Here is a 12,405-nt window from a genome sequence, read left to right on the forward strand (position 1 = left end):
CTGAGTATCAGAATAAGAGATTGGCAGGTCGTGTGGTAATTTTACAGGTCGACTATTTTAGATTTTTTCATAGATTTTCAAATTTTCAGGTTGATATTCTGAGTTTTGTGAGTTTATCTAACGGAGTCATAGCCATTCCAATTGAGAATAAATTATACTGTAATGATTGCTTCAATAATTAAATATGATATGTCAACAGTTAGTGTTATACTTCTGAGTTACTTTCTTCTCACCATCTAACCTATTACATTTTCAGTTCTACTTTCCAAAATTATGTGGGTTAATAGGGTTAAATGTTGAGATACATACTTTCAAATAGATACAACATTAAACCTACACTGAGTGAAGTTTCTATCTTATTTGGATGGCTAGGTACTAAAACCTAGATTTACGAATCAGGAAACAGGTATCTGACAAAATGAGATGAGTAGCCTGGCTTACCTAATGCTGAGCACCAAATGACAACGTGGTTCTGATATATAGGTAGGCTATATATTAATGCCTGTTTGTTCCTGACAAATGATAGAGCTCTTTCACAGTTACTATGTGGCAAGGTCCTACTCCTAATGAATAAAGATTTCAGGGGACCAATCACTGGGAAAGGAGTAGGTGGGACTTCCAGGTTGGAGGAGGAGGGAACAGAGTGTGAGAAAAGAGATAGGAGAGAAGGGAGAAGGAAGAGAATGGAGGAAGAGAAAAACAACCCAGATCCATGTGGCTTTAAATAGCCACTGGTAGCTGTGAATATCTTATAAGTGATGGATAATTGCAGGATAATCTGTCTTATCTAGGTGGGCAGTTTATATAAATATTAATTGATTCTGAGTTTATTGTGTGGACATTTTGTGGGGTGAAATTTTACTGATATAAATCTAATTAATAAATTACAAGCCTCTAGAGTTTTGATTTTGCCTGGTTACAGGGATTTGTGACAGCTAACCATGAGATGGGTGGTTGTTGCATGGGGCTGGCATGGCAATGATTCACTGTGGGAATTAGATAGACCAGGGTGTCGCTGCTAGTGATAGCCATGTTGGTGAGATCGCTGCTGGAGCCAGAGAGTAGCTAGAGGTAGTAGCATGGCATGGTGACTGTCAGAACAGTATTTGCAATGTCCTTTGATAAAATGAGGGAATCCTAACATAAGATGAATAAACAAACAAACAAACAAAACGACTTGTTATTTTTCATTTGAAATAATCTCAACAGTGTAGAAAAAAAGCACACCTAACCATGGAAAGAACTGACTGAGCTATGGCTACACATTGCTGGGTGATTCATCATGCTTCTTATACCTTATTTCCATCCCTATGATTCTTCATGAGTTTTCTTTCATAGTATTTGAGAAAAAAAAAGGTTATATACAGAGATGCTAGGACAAAAGACAGAGTCAATGTAAGAATAAGCATCATGCACTTAACATCCATCATCCAAAAAAAAAGGTAGCCTGAGATTACCAAGGAGACCTCTCTCAGCTACCACCTTAGAGCCAGCACAATCTTATTTATAGGGCAGGAGAAAGCCAAAAGGAGAACTGTGTGGGGCAGAGAGACGGCAGTCTGAAGTACAGGGAAACAAACACTCACAACTCCTTTCAGCATACCCAGCATGGCTTCTGTCCTATTTGCTCTTTTGGAGCAAAGTAAAGTCTTGCACGAATGTATAATGTTGGCATGGAAATATTCACATCAAGGACCCAAAATGTTTCGTGATAGGAGTGAGGAAACAATCCTCGGGCAAATCTCAGAGGGATAGCAAACCCTTCTTCTGGTCGCTGTGAAGATGTTGATAGTATGTATAAAAATGCCCACAATAGCTTCTCTGCCTCACTGAATATTTACAGCTGAAGAATGTTACCCCACAGAGACTGCTCCAACTAAGATTAACTAAACCTTATTTGATTGTCTATTATAACTGTCTTGGTAAGGTTTTGTTGCTGTGATGAAACACTATGACCCAAAAGCTGGGTAAGAAAGGGGCTTATTTAGCTTTCACTTTACCATCCATCACTGAAGGAAGACAGGAATTTAAGCAAGGCTGGAACCTAGGGACAGGAGCAGATGCAGAGAATATGGAGGGGTGCTGTTTACTGGCTTGCTTCCCCTGGCTTTGTTCAGTCTACCTTATTACAGAACCCAGAACTACCATCCCAGGGATGGCAACACCCACAGTGGGCTGCCCACCCCCCATTGATCAAAGATTGAGAAAATGCCATACAACTGGATCTCATGAAGGCATTTCCTCAATTGAGGCTCTTTTCTCAGTGATGACTCTAGCTTGTGTCAAGTTGACAATCAAAACCAGCCTGCACAATAATCCTGCCTCCTTATTTATCTGTATATAATTAACACAATTATTGATCCACTCTTTGGAACAACCCTACATTTTTATTCAACTCTATATAATAAATGAAGGTTCCACAATGTTTCAACACCTCCATCAAAACCCCTGGATAATCTGATGCCATTTTTTTTCTGTGCCCATGTGTCTCTCACTTGTTTATTCCTAGTGGGGCAATGAAGGAATGAAGAAATGACAGAGCCATACTAGCATGACACACTGCATCAGTCACCAGATAGTCCTCAGCATCATTTCTTCTGCCTCTGCCTCCAGTCCAGATTCCTTTGTGAGCTCATTTTCTATGAATAGTGAAGAAGACACTGTTCCCAGAGCTGGGGACATGACAAAGAACAAGATAGGTAAAGTATACTTGGCTTTGTGAATCTTGTATGGCAGATGCTCAGCCCTATATAGACTATTCCCATTGCCTCATGAGACTTATTTTACATTTTAATAAAAAAAACACAGAGTTTTCTGACTATAGTTTAATTTCATTTAAACAGCAGTCATGGTTAGATGAGATTAGCTGATTTGATAGAGGAGAGAAACCACAATTTTTATGGAATGATTGGAGACATTTTGAAACTGGTCTAATATTCCTTTGGTCATGGCTGCAGAAGCCAAAGTTCAGAACTGAACTATTCACAACTGGACATTCAAAATGTTTTTCTAGGCAAGCAATTTGTTTAAGAGTCTTTACACAGTCAGTAAGGCAAACACCAGGCTCTCCATACCACACCCTCAAAATTGGCAAGGATTTGTGAGTCAGGCCCAGTAGGGCCTGACCCCTGAAAGTAATACTGTTTAGGCTCTCTGATATAAAAATGCCTGTCAAGCCAGACACATTTGCCAAATTATTCAACATGAGCATACTTAACCTATGGTCTTACTTATACAAACTATTCCATCCAACAAGTAAAACTAAATGAAAACAGGCATGTTCTCCCTTTTAGTGTAGCATGCATGTGTGGGAGCCTGCACGCACACATTAGGGGCTGAGACTGTTTATCTGTGGCCCCATGTGCATTTATGAGATGTCTATGTGTCCCGTTATATCTAAGGAAGTAACTTTGAGTAAAGCAGGATTCTCAATTATCAAAAGATACTTCTGCACAGATCACTAAGACAAAACAAAACAACAACAGCAAAACCCATCAGGGTGCAGGATGTGTAATAACACAGGAGGGGATGGAGGTAGGAGGAAAAAGAGAGTGGTGATTCCCAAGACAAAATTAGAAACTAGTCCACATCCTTCTCAAAGGGCAGTAAGTAAGTTTTTATTTTCTTTCTAGAAGCTGCAAAAGGTGATGAATTGATGGAAATCCCTGGGATTTCTACCCTCTTGCCCTATTAAAATTTATGCAGTGTATTTTCTGACTTTTGGTATTTTTATTTGGATAGAGCATGAAGGAAGCAGAGCCAGGATCTTATTATTCACCCTGGCTATTGTATAATGGTTCTGAGAGATTAGCATATGCCAGGCCCTCTGCTAGGTAATACATTATCTCATGTTTTAAGTACTATGATAGTGCCAATTTTTACAGATGAGCAAATAAAGAGAAGGACTTGAGAAACTCACTCAATTAGTAGGTATGTAGCATCAGGCTACCATTCAACTTTTAGGTCTGACCTCCTACACACTTTTGAATACAAAAATGTATACAGTGATTAGTAAACAACTGAATGCTGAATAAGAATATAAAGACAGTAATATATCAAATAGCAAAATAATTCATCTCCTTCCTACTCTACAATGCACACCCTGAAGTTTGGGACATATACATTGTAACCATAATAAGATAGACACTTAATGCATTCCTGCCAAAGACTCTTCATTGGGACCAGGATGCTTGGAGTCTAGAGATAAACCAATACTGTTTATCTAGATGGATTAGCAAACATGTATCTCTCTCAAGGTCTCTCGTTGATGATTTACAACTCAGTTTTTCTACCTAAGCAAAGGAGATTTAGAAGTGAATATTCCTTATGCCTTTACATGGGAGCTGGTATCATGATAAATGTTTCTAGAGATGGCACACTTCGTTCTAACTACATTATTCCAATGACTTCTCTTTGTTTCCTAACTCCTAAAAACACAAATACAACCTTTATTTTAAAATACTGTGTGTTGATAGAGTATGTGGGAAAGAGGAATTGGAAAATATGGGCAGATTGATGAAAAGCAACTAACTGACCAGTTGTCAGTGCAAAGACACACGTTTCCTTCTGGCTCCCAAGGTCTCTTTCTCTCTCTCTCTCTCTCTCTCTCTCTCTCTCTCTCTCTCTCTCTCTCTCTCTCTCTGTGTGTGTGTGTGTGTGTGTGTGTGTGTGTGTGTCTCTCTCTGTCTCTCGCCCTCTCTCTGTCTCTAGCTCTCTGTCTGTCTCTCTATCTCTGTGTCTCTCTCTGTCTCTGTCTCTCCATCTCTGTGTCTCTGTCTCTCTCTCTCTCTCTTCTCTCTCCTCTCTCCTCTCTCCATTGCTTTGCACTGTAGGAATAACACTTGGAATGACAGCTTACAACAAGTGACCATGCCACAATGTTACATCTTCTCTTCTTACAATTAAGTTTCTAGGCCATTACTACTAGGAAACCTCTCTGCTTTTTGCCTGGTAGCAGTACCACCACATAATTCTAGAACACCTTAACTACTACACTTCAAATACAAGAACCAAGTTTGTTTTCTCTTTTAAATCACATTGTCATATATAGGACCTTGAACTCTGGCCATGTTTGGTGAATTTTTAATCAATTATATACACAAATGTGTCTTCAGTTTATGGTCAGCACAAGATGAACCTTAGTTAAATTGATGCTGACCAAATATCATCTATTTAAATTCTTGTTATTCCTAAGTTAATTTTCTACTGTCTGTGATCTCTCTCATTTATTTCATAATAATGCCAAAATTCAATCTATTTGTTAGTGGAGATTTTTCTTGTTACACCATAACTCTGTCAAGAATAAGAGTCAGGTTTTTTTTAACATTAAAATCACAGATGTTCAATAAAATTTAATGGTTAAATGAATGGGTGATACAAGGAGTCAATGAGTAAAATCCAGTATAACCCATTATTTTACAGAAATAAGAACTTTTTGAGAGACAATGGTTTCTCAGCAATTGGCTTCTAAAATAAAACAACAACAACAACAGAAATTCCATCTTACTATTTGCCTAACTCAACCAGCTAAGTGTGCAACAAGTTCTTGCTCAAAGATCCTTGCTTGATAGTTGAAAAAAATAGATTAAATAACTGTCAAGTGAGATTTTGGCTACATTTTTAGTTTTAAGACTTTATGATGTTAAGTATAACAATGACTGCCAAATGTTCACATTTCTAAGTATAAAGATACCAGAAAAAACATCATTAAAAGTAGCATCCAGTGGCTATTTAATCTTAAGATTTTTGTGGTTATACATGAGGTGACCTAATATTTGGCGATGATCATGGTAAAGTTCCTGCACTGGTGTCTTTAACGAAGAACGGATCCAGACATGGAGTACTTACGATTGCAATGACAGAAATACTGTTATTTTAAATGTCCACCACTTCTGCTATATTTTTCCAAAACATTTCTCTCAACCAATCTCTTTCTCCCCAAGTGCCCAATTAGAGCTCATTAGGATTCATGCCACAGACTCTTCTTTCTGTTATTGCCCATATAAAAAGATTAGGCCTTAAGGACCATATGTAGCCAGATAAATTCACCTCATCATGGCCTTTCCTGACCAAACAGTCTAAGTAGCTCTCTCTTCCAGGAAACTCATGGTTGGATTTTTGCTGGGGAAAATCAGGCTTCTCTGAACTGAGTCTATTTGGCTGAACAATATTTCACTCTCCCACTGGGGGTCAAGAGGTGAAAGGAATTATAAATGGAGTTATTGAGGAACCCAGGTTCAAAGGTGAAGCCAAGGCAACCTCACATGCACCAACTGAAATAAACCAATACTGAAAGTGGGATCATATTCTAACCATAGAATTCGGTCTCTTCTTTGATTTTATTTTAATCTGAGGTTTACAAACGATAGATGTTGAAGTCACTGGCAAGGAAAAGCTAATACATTAAGGATGTAGCATCTTATCCTTACAAATGTTAGCCAAAATTTTTAAAAGAGTGGCCAATGTGATTAAGTGTGGAGAAATGGGCTATCTCTCACATAGCTGCTACATGCTGTAATGCCATACCAATACAGAAAAGGAAAAGAAAAGGGAAGGGCAGGAATGACCTCAAATTTACCATTAGAAAAAAATAATTTCAGCATGGCACTCAATAACTGCCCTTATTACCCAATCTTTCCCTCATCATGAATGTTTCTTTCCCTCTCCTGTTTTTCTTCCACCACCATGATCAGCAAAAAAGGGAAAATGAAAATTCTCTAAATTCTCTGTTTCATTACAAGGGAGTCATCAGTCATGAAACTAAAATGTGTTTTTTCTTGAAAAAAGAACGTTCTGGAAATGGATGAGTTCTTGATTGTAATGCCATGTGCTTCCTCACTATCTTTTCTCTCCCTCCCTCCCTCCCTCCCTCTCTTCCCTCCCCCCTCTCTCTCAATGCTCTTTCTTTCCCATCCTCACTACAACATATATTTATTCACAAGACATCTATAAATGTCACAATATTTAATGTTCAATAGAAAAAAGCGATAATTTTGGAGAGGTGAGATCCAATTTTTGGAAAGATTAATACCTATCTTTGCTTTTAAGGCAGAAGTTTTTCATGTGGCCTATGTCATCATAACTATCTTCAGAAAGAGACAGAAACTAGGCAGAGACAAGGAAGGAAGATCAAAACTACAAATCAAGATCCATGAGTATTGACGTCAGGCTTTATAGTTTTCACACTCCATCTTTCTTCTTGTTGAGTCCCTAGGTTAAGGGAGAATCTCAGGTGGAATAATCAATGGTCTGCATTCTCTATAGTTTCATCACCTAATGTTTATTTTCTTCTAATGCTGTTCTGCATTTTACTAAAGAAAACAATACAAATAACTGTGTGCACTATGAGATGCATCACATTTAGATAAAAACAGAAAAGAATGGAGAAATCAGCTGAGTGTTCTAACATTGAGAGAGTGAAGGCAGTCTACAGTGAGCATCTATAGAGAAGGAAACAGCTGAAGAAGGTGTAGTGGTAAAATGGAAATGTTTCTATTAAAATAATGACTGAAATCTCTAATTATAGAATGGTAATAGTCAAGTAGAAAACCAAGGACATCATTCATTCATCAGGAAAGCAGGGTTTGAACCAAACACCTGCTCTATCTGGTTCTGCATGACCTTTATCTGTGATTTTTCTCTCCAGTTTTCTTTCTTTCTTTCTTTCTTTCTTTCCTTCTTTCTTTCTCCATTGAAGTTTTAAATCAGGATTATTTTCTTTCCTGTGGAATATTTTCAATATAATATATTCTTTCTTTTTTTCATCTTTTTTATTGGACATTTTATTTATTTACATTTCAAATGTTACCCCTTTACTGGTTTCTCCTCCGTAAACACTTATCCCATCCTTCCTTCCTCTGTTTCTATGAGGGGCCTTCCCCACCCACCTACTCCTGCCTTTTCACCCTGGTATTTCCTTACTCTGGGGCACTGATCCTTCACATGGCCAACAGCCTCTTCTCCTATTGATAATATGTTCTTTTGAAATTAATTTTAGTAGTTGAAATGAATTAATTATCTTTTAAAAGAAACATAGGAACATTCCAAGGACAAGCCTTCTTATTCTAGCATATAACAAGGTGACTTTCCTCCTATGTGTCCCATCATACCAGAAGTGGTATCACAGAAAACCACAGCCCACAACAGGTAAAGAAGAATAAAAGGAAAGAAGGGAGAGAAAAGGAAAATTCTGTTCTTTCTCACTGAAAGACCAAAGAAAAGGGACACCAATCAGGGTGTTAAAAGAAATATACACCCAGAGAAATGGGATCTTATCTATCTCACAGCAGTGTCACTAGATTTAGAGATCAACTCGTCTATTTCCATACCGGCCAGCAGTAACAAGCCTGTTTTCCTGGCAGCAGCATAATCTGAAGAGAGCAACATAGCATGATTGTCTCTGCCAGAATTATCAAACATGATCCAACCACATCAAAGTCAGTTGAAGACTCCATTCTGTAATAAGCATCAGATAGACCAGCTCACCTTATGTTAATCATAACAGCAGATTTATCTCCTGGTTCTCCAAAGATCTTCAGAGTCACCAAGTCCCAGTGGTTTCTAACTGAATTCAAATGCAGAAAGAAACTCAACCCTGGTGACTTTTAATCTTTCAAATACTGGCAAAGCCACTAAAACACTTGTGTCTACTATTTCTCCATTCTGTGGTAGAAAGTAAGGTTACTAGCTGCCTTCTCCCAGTGTCTCAATAGCAGAAATAAACTGAGAAGCCTACTATTACCTGGAGATAGAGTTGGGTCAAAAAGACCCTCTCCATTCAGTGTTCAGTGCCCTCTTGCCTTTAACTGACATGTATGTTGCTGTGGTATGCATGAATGCTTGTTCTCTCTGACACATAAACACACACATATATACACATAATAAACAAATAAGTAAATGCAATAATTAAAAGGGAGCAAAAGAACAAAACCGAGTAGCAAAAACTGAGAGAAAAAAGTTAGAATTGAACATTTAGGCTATATTTCTGTGCTTAAGAATATAAATTAATATACATATACATAGGTGAGTATTAAACCTATTAACGAAAAAGGAAAAAAATTAAAGGATAGCAAAAAGTGTATTTATAAGAGGGTTTGAAGGGTGAAAAAGGAAAGGGAAATTTGTGTAAGTATAAACTTAAAATATAAATAAATAAATAAATTGGGAAATATTTTACTATAATACTTGAAATGTCCAGGATACATTTTATGATTGTTAGATATAAAAGTAAATCAAATAAGCAAGTCATAATTTGAATGAGAAAAAAACCCAATTGACTAATAAGTTGATATAAAATTGATCTAATGGTACTTAAGTAGATAATCATAAATTTCCTTGAATCAAATGGAAAATATCTTTATTTATGAGCATATGTGTGGGTTTCTGTGTGCCACATGGGTACAGGTGTATTTGGAAGCCAAAAGTGGGTATAAAATTCTCTAGAACTGAAATTTCAGGCAGTTGTGAATTGCTTGACATTTGATGGTGGTAACCTTTGTGATTCAGGGTCTTTTGTGAGATCAGTAAGCTATCTTATATCCTGAGCCATCTCTCAAGCTGTGTCCTCCTTCAAAGCAATATTTCCAAAACTTTTAGAAAAAGGCTGAAACAATAACTCTGTAGGGAAAGGAACTGCTGTGTTAGCGTGAAGATCTGAGTAAGAACCCGAAGAACTCATCTAACTGTACAGTATGGCCATATGAGTCAGTAATTCTAATATAGGCAGAACCACAGAGCTCACTGGCTATCAAGTCTGATCAGTGAGTTTTAGGCTCAGTGATGAGGCCTTGATTCTTGACCATGACATGATACACATATTTTCACACACACAACCATGTGCATACATTACAGATGCATTAAGTAAATATATAATTTTTTAAATAAGTTTAATATGTGTGTCATTGGAGACACAAAGAGTAGAAGTCCATATAACATATACATGTCCATTTTGTATGTATATTTGAACACATACAAACATATATAGTCATGTATCTATGTACACACTTTTATAGCAGATGTTCGCTGTAAGAAATGGTAAAAGAAAATTGTATCTTATTTTTATGTTGAATTACATGTATGCATTAGGTCCTCTTAGAAAGCCCTTGAATAAAGCTGACATAAAAACAAGAGGTGACCAGGGACACAGTTTTTTCCAGTAGTGGGATGAACAATGGATGTGTACAACTTTTTGGAGCAGGCTCTGAGCTCTCAGACAAAAGCTTATTCGTCCTGTGGGGTCCTTGGAAGGCTTTCCATCCCTCCTTGGGTATTCCTTTTGGATGATTTTCTTGGAAAATATTCACATTGATCTTTGCTTTATTGTGTTGCTGCTCAAAGAAGCCAAAGTTAAAAACGGACCTTGAGCTCAAGTAACATCTAATGTGTCACATGTGGAGGCAGAGAGATAAGGCTGTGCCGGAGCTGCCGAAAAGGAGTGATCCTGCCAAGGAGTGTCCCAACACTTCCACTGAGAGTAAAAACAACTCCATAGAATAGCCACATCTCTTCTGCATCCAAAGGCTTTCATATACATTATGAGATGGGATTCTCAGAGCAAAGCTCTGTGATTTTCTCTAGTATTCTCTGATGGAAAAAAAATAAGGCTCTAAGCTACATGATTTGTCTACAGTAGTTCACCAGAAGGTGTTGTCAATAATGCTGTAACTTTAAACTTCATCTTTAATATTAAAGAAATGTTAATGATAAAATTCACCATCTCCAATATTCCAGGACATTAATCTTTAAATTTACATTTTATTGTGTCTATATTTATTTGGACTTCCCTTACAATCTCCATTATAGCTTTGCTCTAAATATTTGAGTATTTTTAATCTACAATAAGAATTTGATCAAATTATTTCATACCTTTTGTAATTTGGTTGCTATTCTATTCCTGAAGTGGCAAACTACAATTCATTTCATCATCTACCCACTATGTCTCTTCAGCTTTAGTGCATCTCTCACACAAACTGGTTGATAAACACTAAAGTATCTTAAGATATCAGACTGTGAAAACTAATCAATGTTGATAATTTCATTTTTTTCAAATAGAATATAAGACTTACAGAGGACTGCTTCTACACAAGCCCCTACCAAGAAAATTAAAAGTTACCATCTTTCAATCAAGTAAGTATTAAGAGGACTCAACAGCTGAAAAACATTCTCTTTCCAATAGTTAGACAACACAGATCTTACTTATATTAAATATCAAGATTGATCTTATTAATAAAAGTACTGTCCAGATTTGCTTCCTTTAGCATTGGATTCATATAAAAAAGAGGTTTTCTGTGTAGTTTTCTGTAGTTTAAAAGCATGAGTTCTATTCCCCAGTTGTTTGCTATAATGTGGTAGCTCTACTTTTGATCCATCAAAAATATGTTGCTGAAAAATATATTTCTGACGTTTTTATATCCATACATTTTATACATACATAACTTTAAAATATCACAATCAAAATCAGGAATATTTTATAGATGAAGCTATTGCAGTATTCATAATTTCATGTCAGTAACTCTTTCTAGTTGTAAGCATCTGTGTTTTTGTCTTGGTATTTAATAACACATTTTTATGTGTACACATACATATACATCCACACACATACACAAACTTGTTATATACAGTCTTCATTTTTTGATTTTGAGAATCATCTCCTGGCTTCACAAGAAAGGAAATAACTACTAACCTCTTCACTCATTCATTCTTTACCCATTGCCATAGTAAGGTTGCATTTTTAAGTCATTTAGACCAATCTACTTTTGTTTGAATAATGTTATTTACAAATGAGCTACGTAGCAAGCTACAACTTTTTCCGATCTAGCATAAATTTGTTATTCTTAGAGTCAATGGATGTTTTGTTTACTTTTGTTTTCTTCGTTGCCTGTGTTATTATGACTAATTCACCCCAAAATGTTTGCCCAGTGTTCAGATACATCCAGTTTTCTATCAACTACATTGTCTTGAAAATCTTTTCTTCCAGAGCCACTGTCTTGCTTCAGTCTGGTCCCATTGTTCCTAAGCCTGCTGCCCCTTTTCTTTGCTTTTTATTTTCTTTTCCTTTTGTTCCTTTGTTCTTTTCTTTTATTCATTCATTCCTCCTTTCTTTTCTTCCTTCCTTCCTTTCTTTTCATCCTAGAATCTACTTTCCCAATCCCTGGTAATTGTTATAGGCTACAATGATAGCTTCAAGCAAAAGATTTCTTGCTCTTTTTATAACTGTCCAACGTGGTGAGCACTGGATAATAAAAGCCCTATTTTTGCCTGGTGACTTACTGTTCAAGGTTCTTACAACCTAAAAATTCACCATATATTGATCCCTTGTGTTCATCTGTATCAAACCTCTTCTAATGAAGCACACTCACTACACTCACTACTGGAAACTAGTAGTCTAAGGACAGCATCTTCACTTCT

This window comes from Micromys minutus, assembly GCF_963924665.1.
Source record: "Micromys minutus genome assembly, chromosome: 1".
NCBI lineage: Eukaryota > Metazoa > Chordata > Mammalia > Rodentia > Muridae > Micromys > Micromys minutus.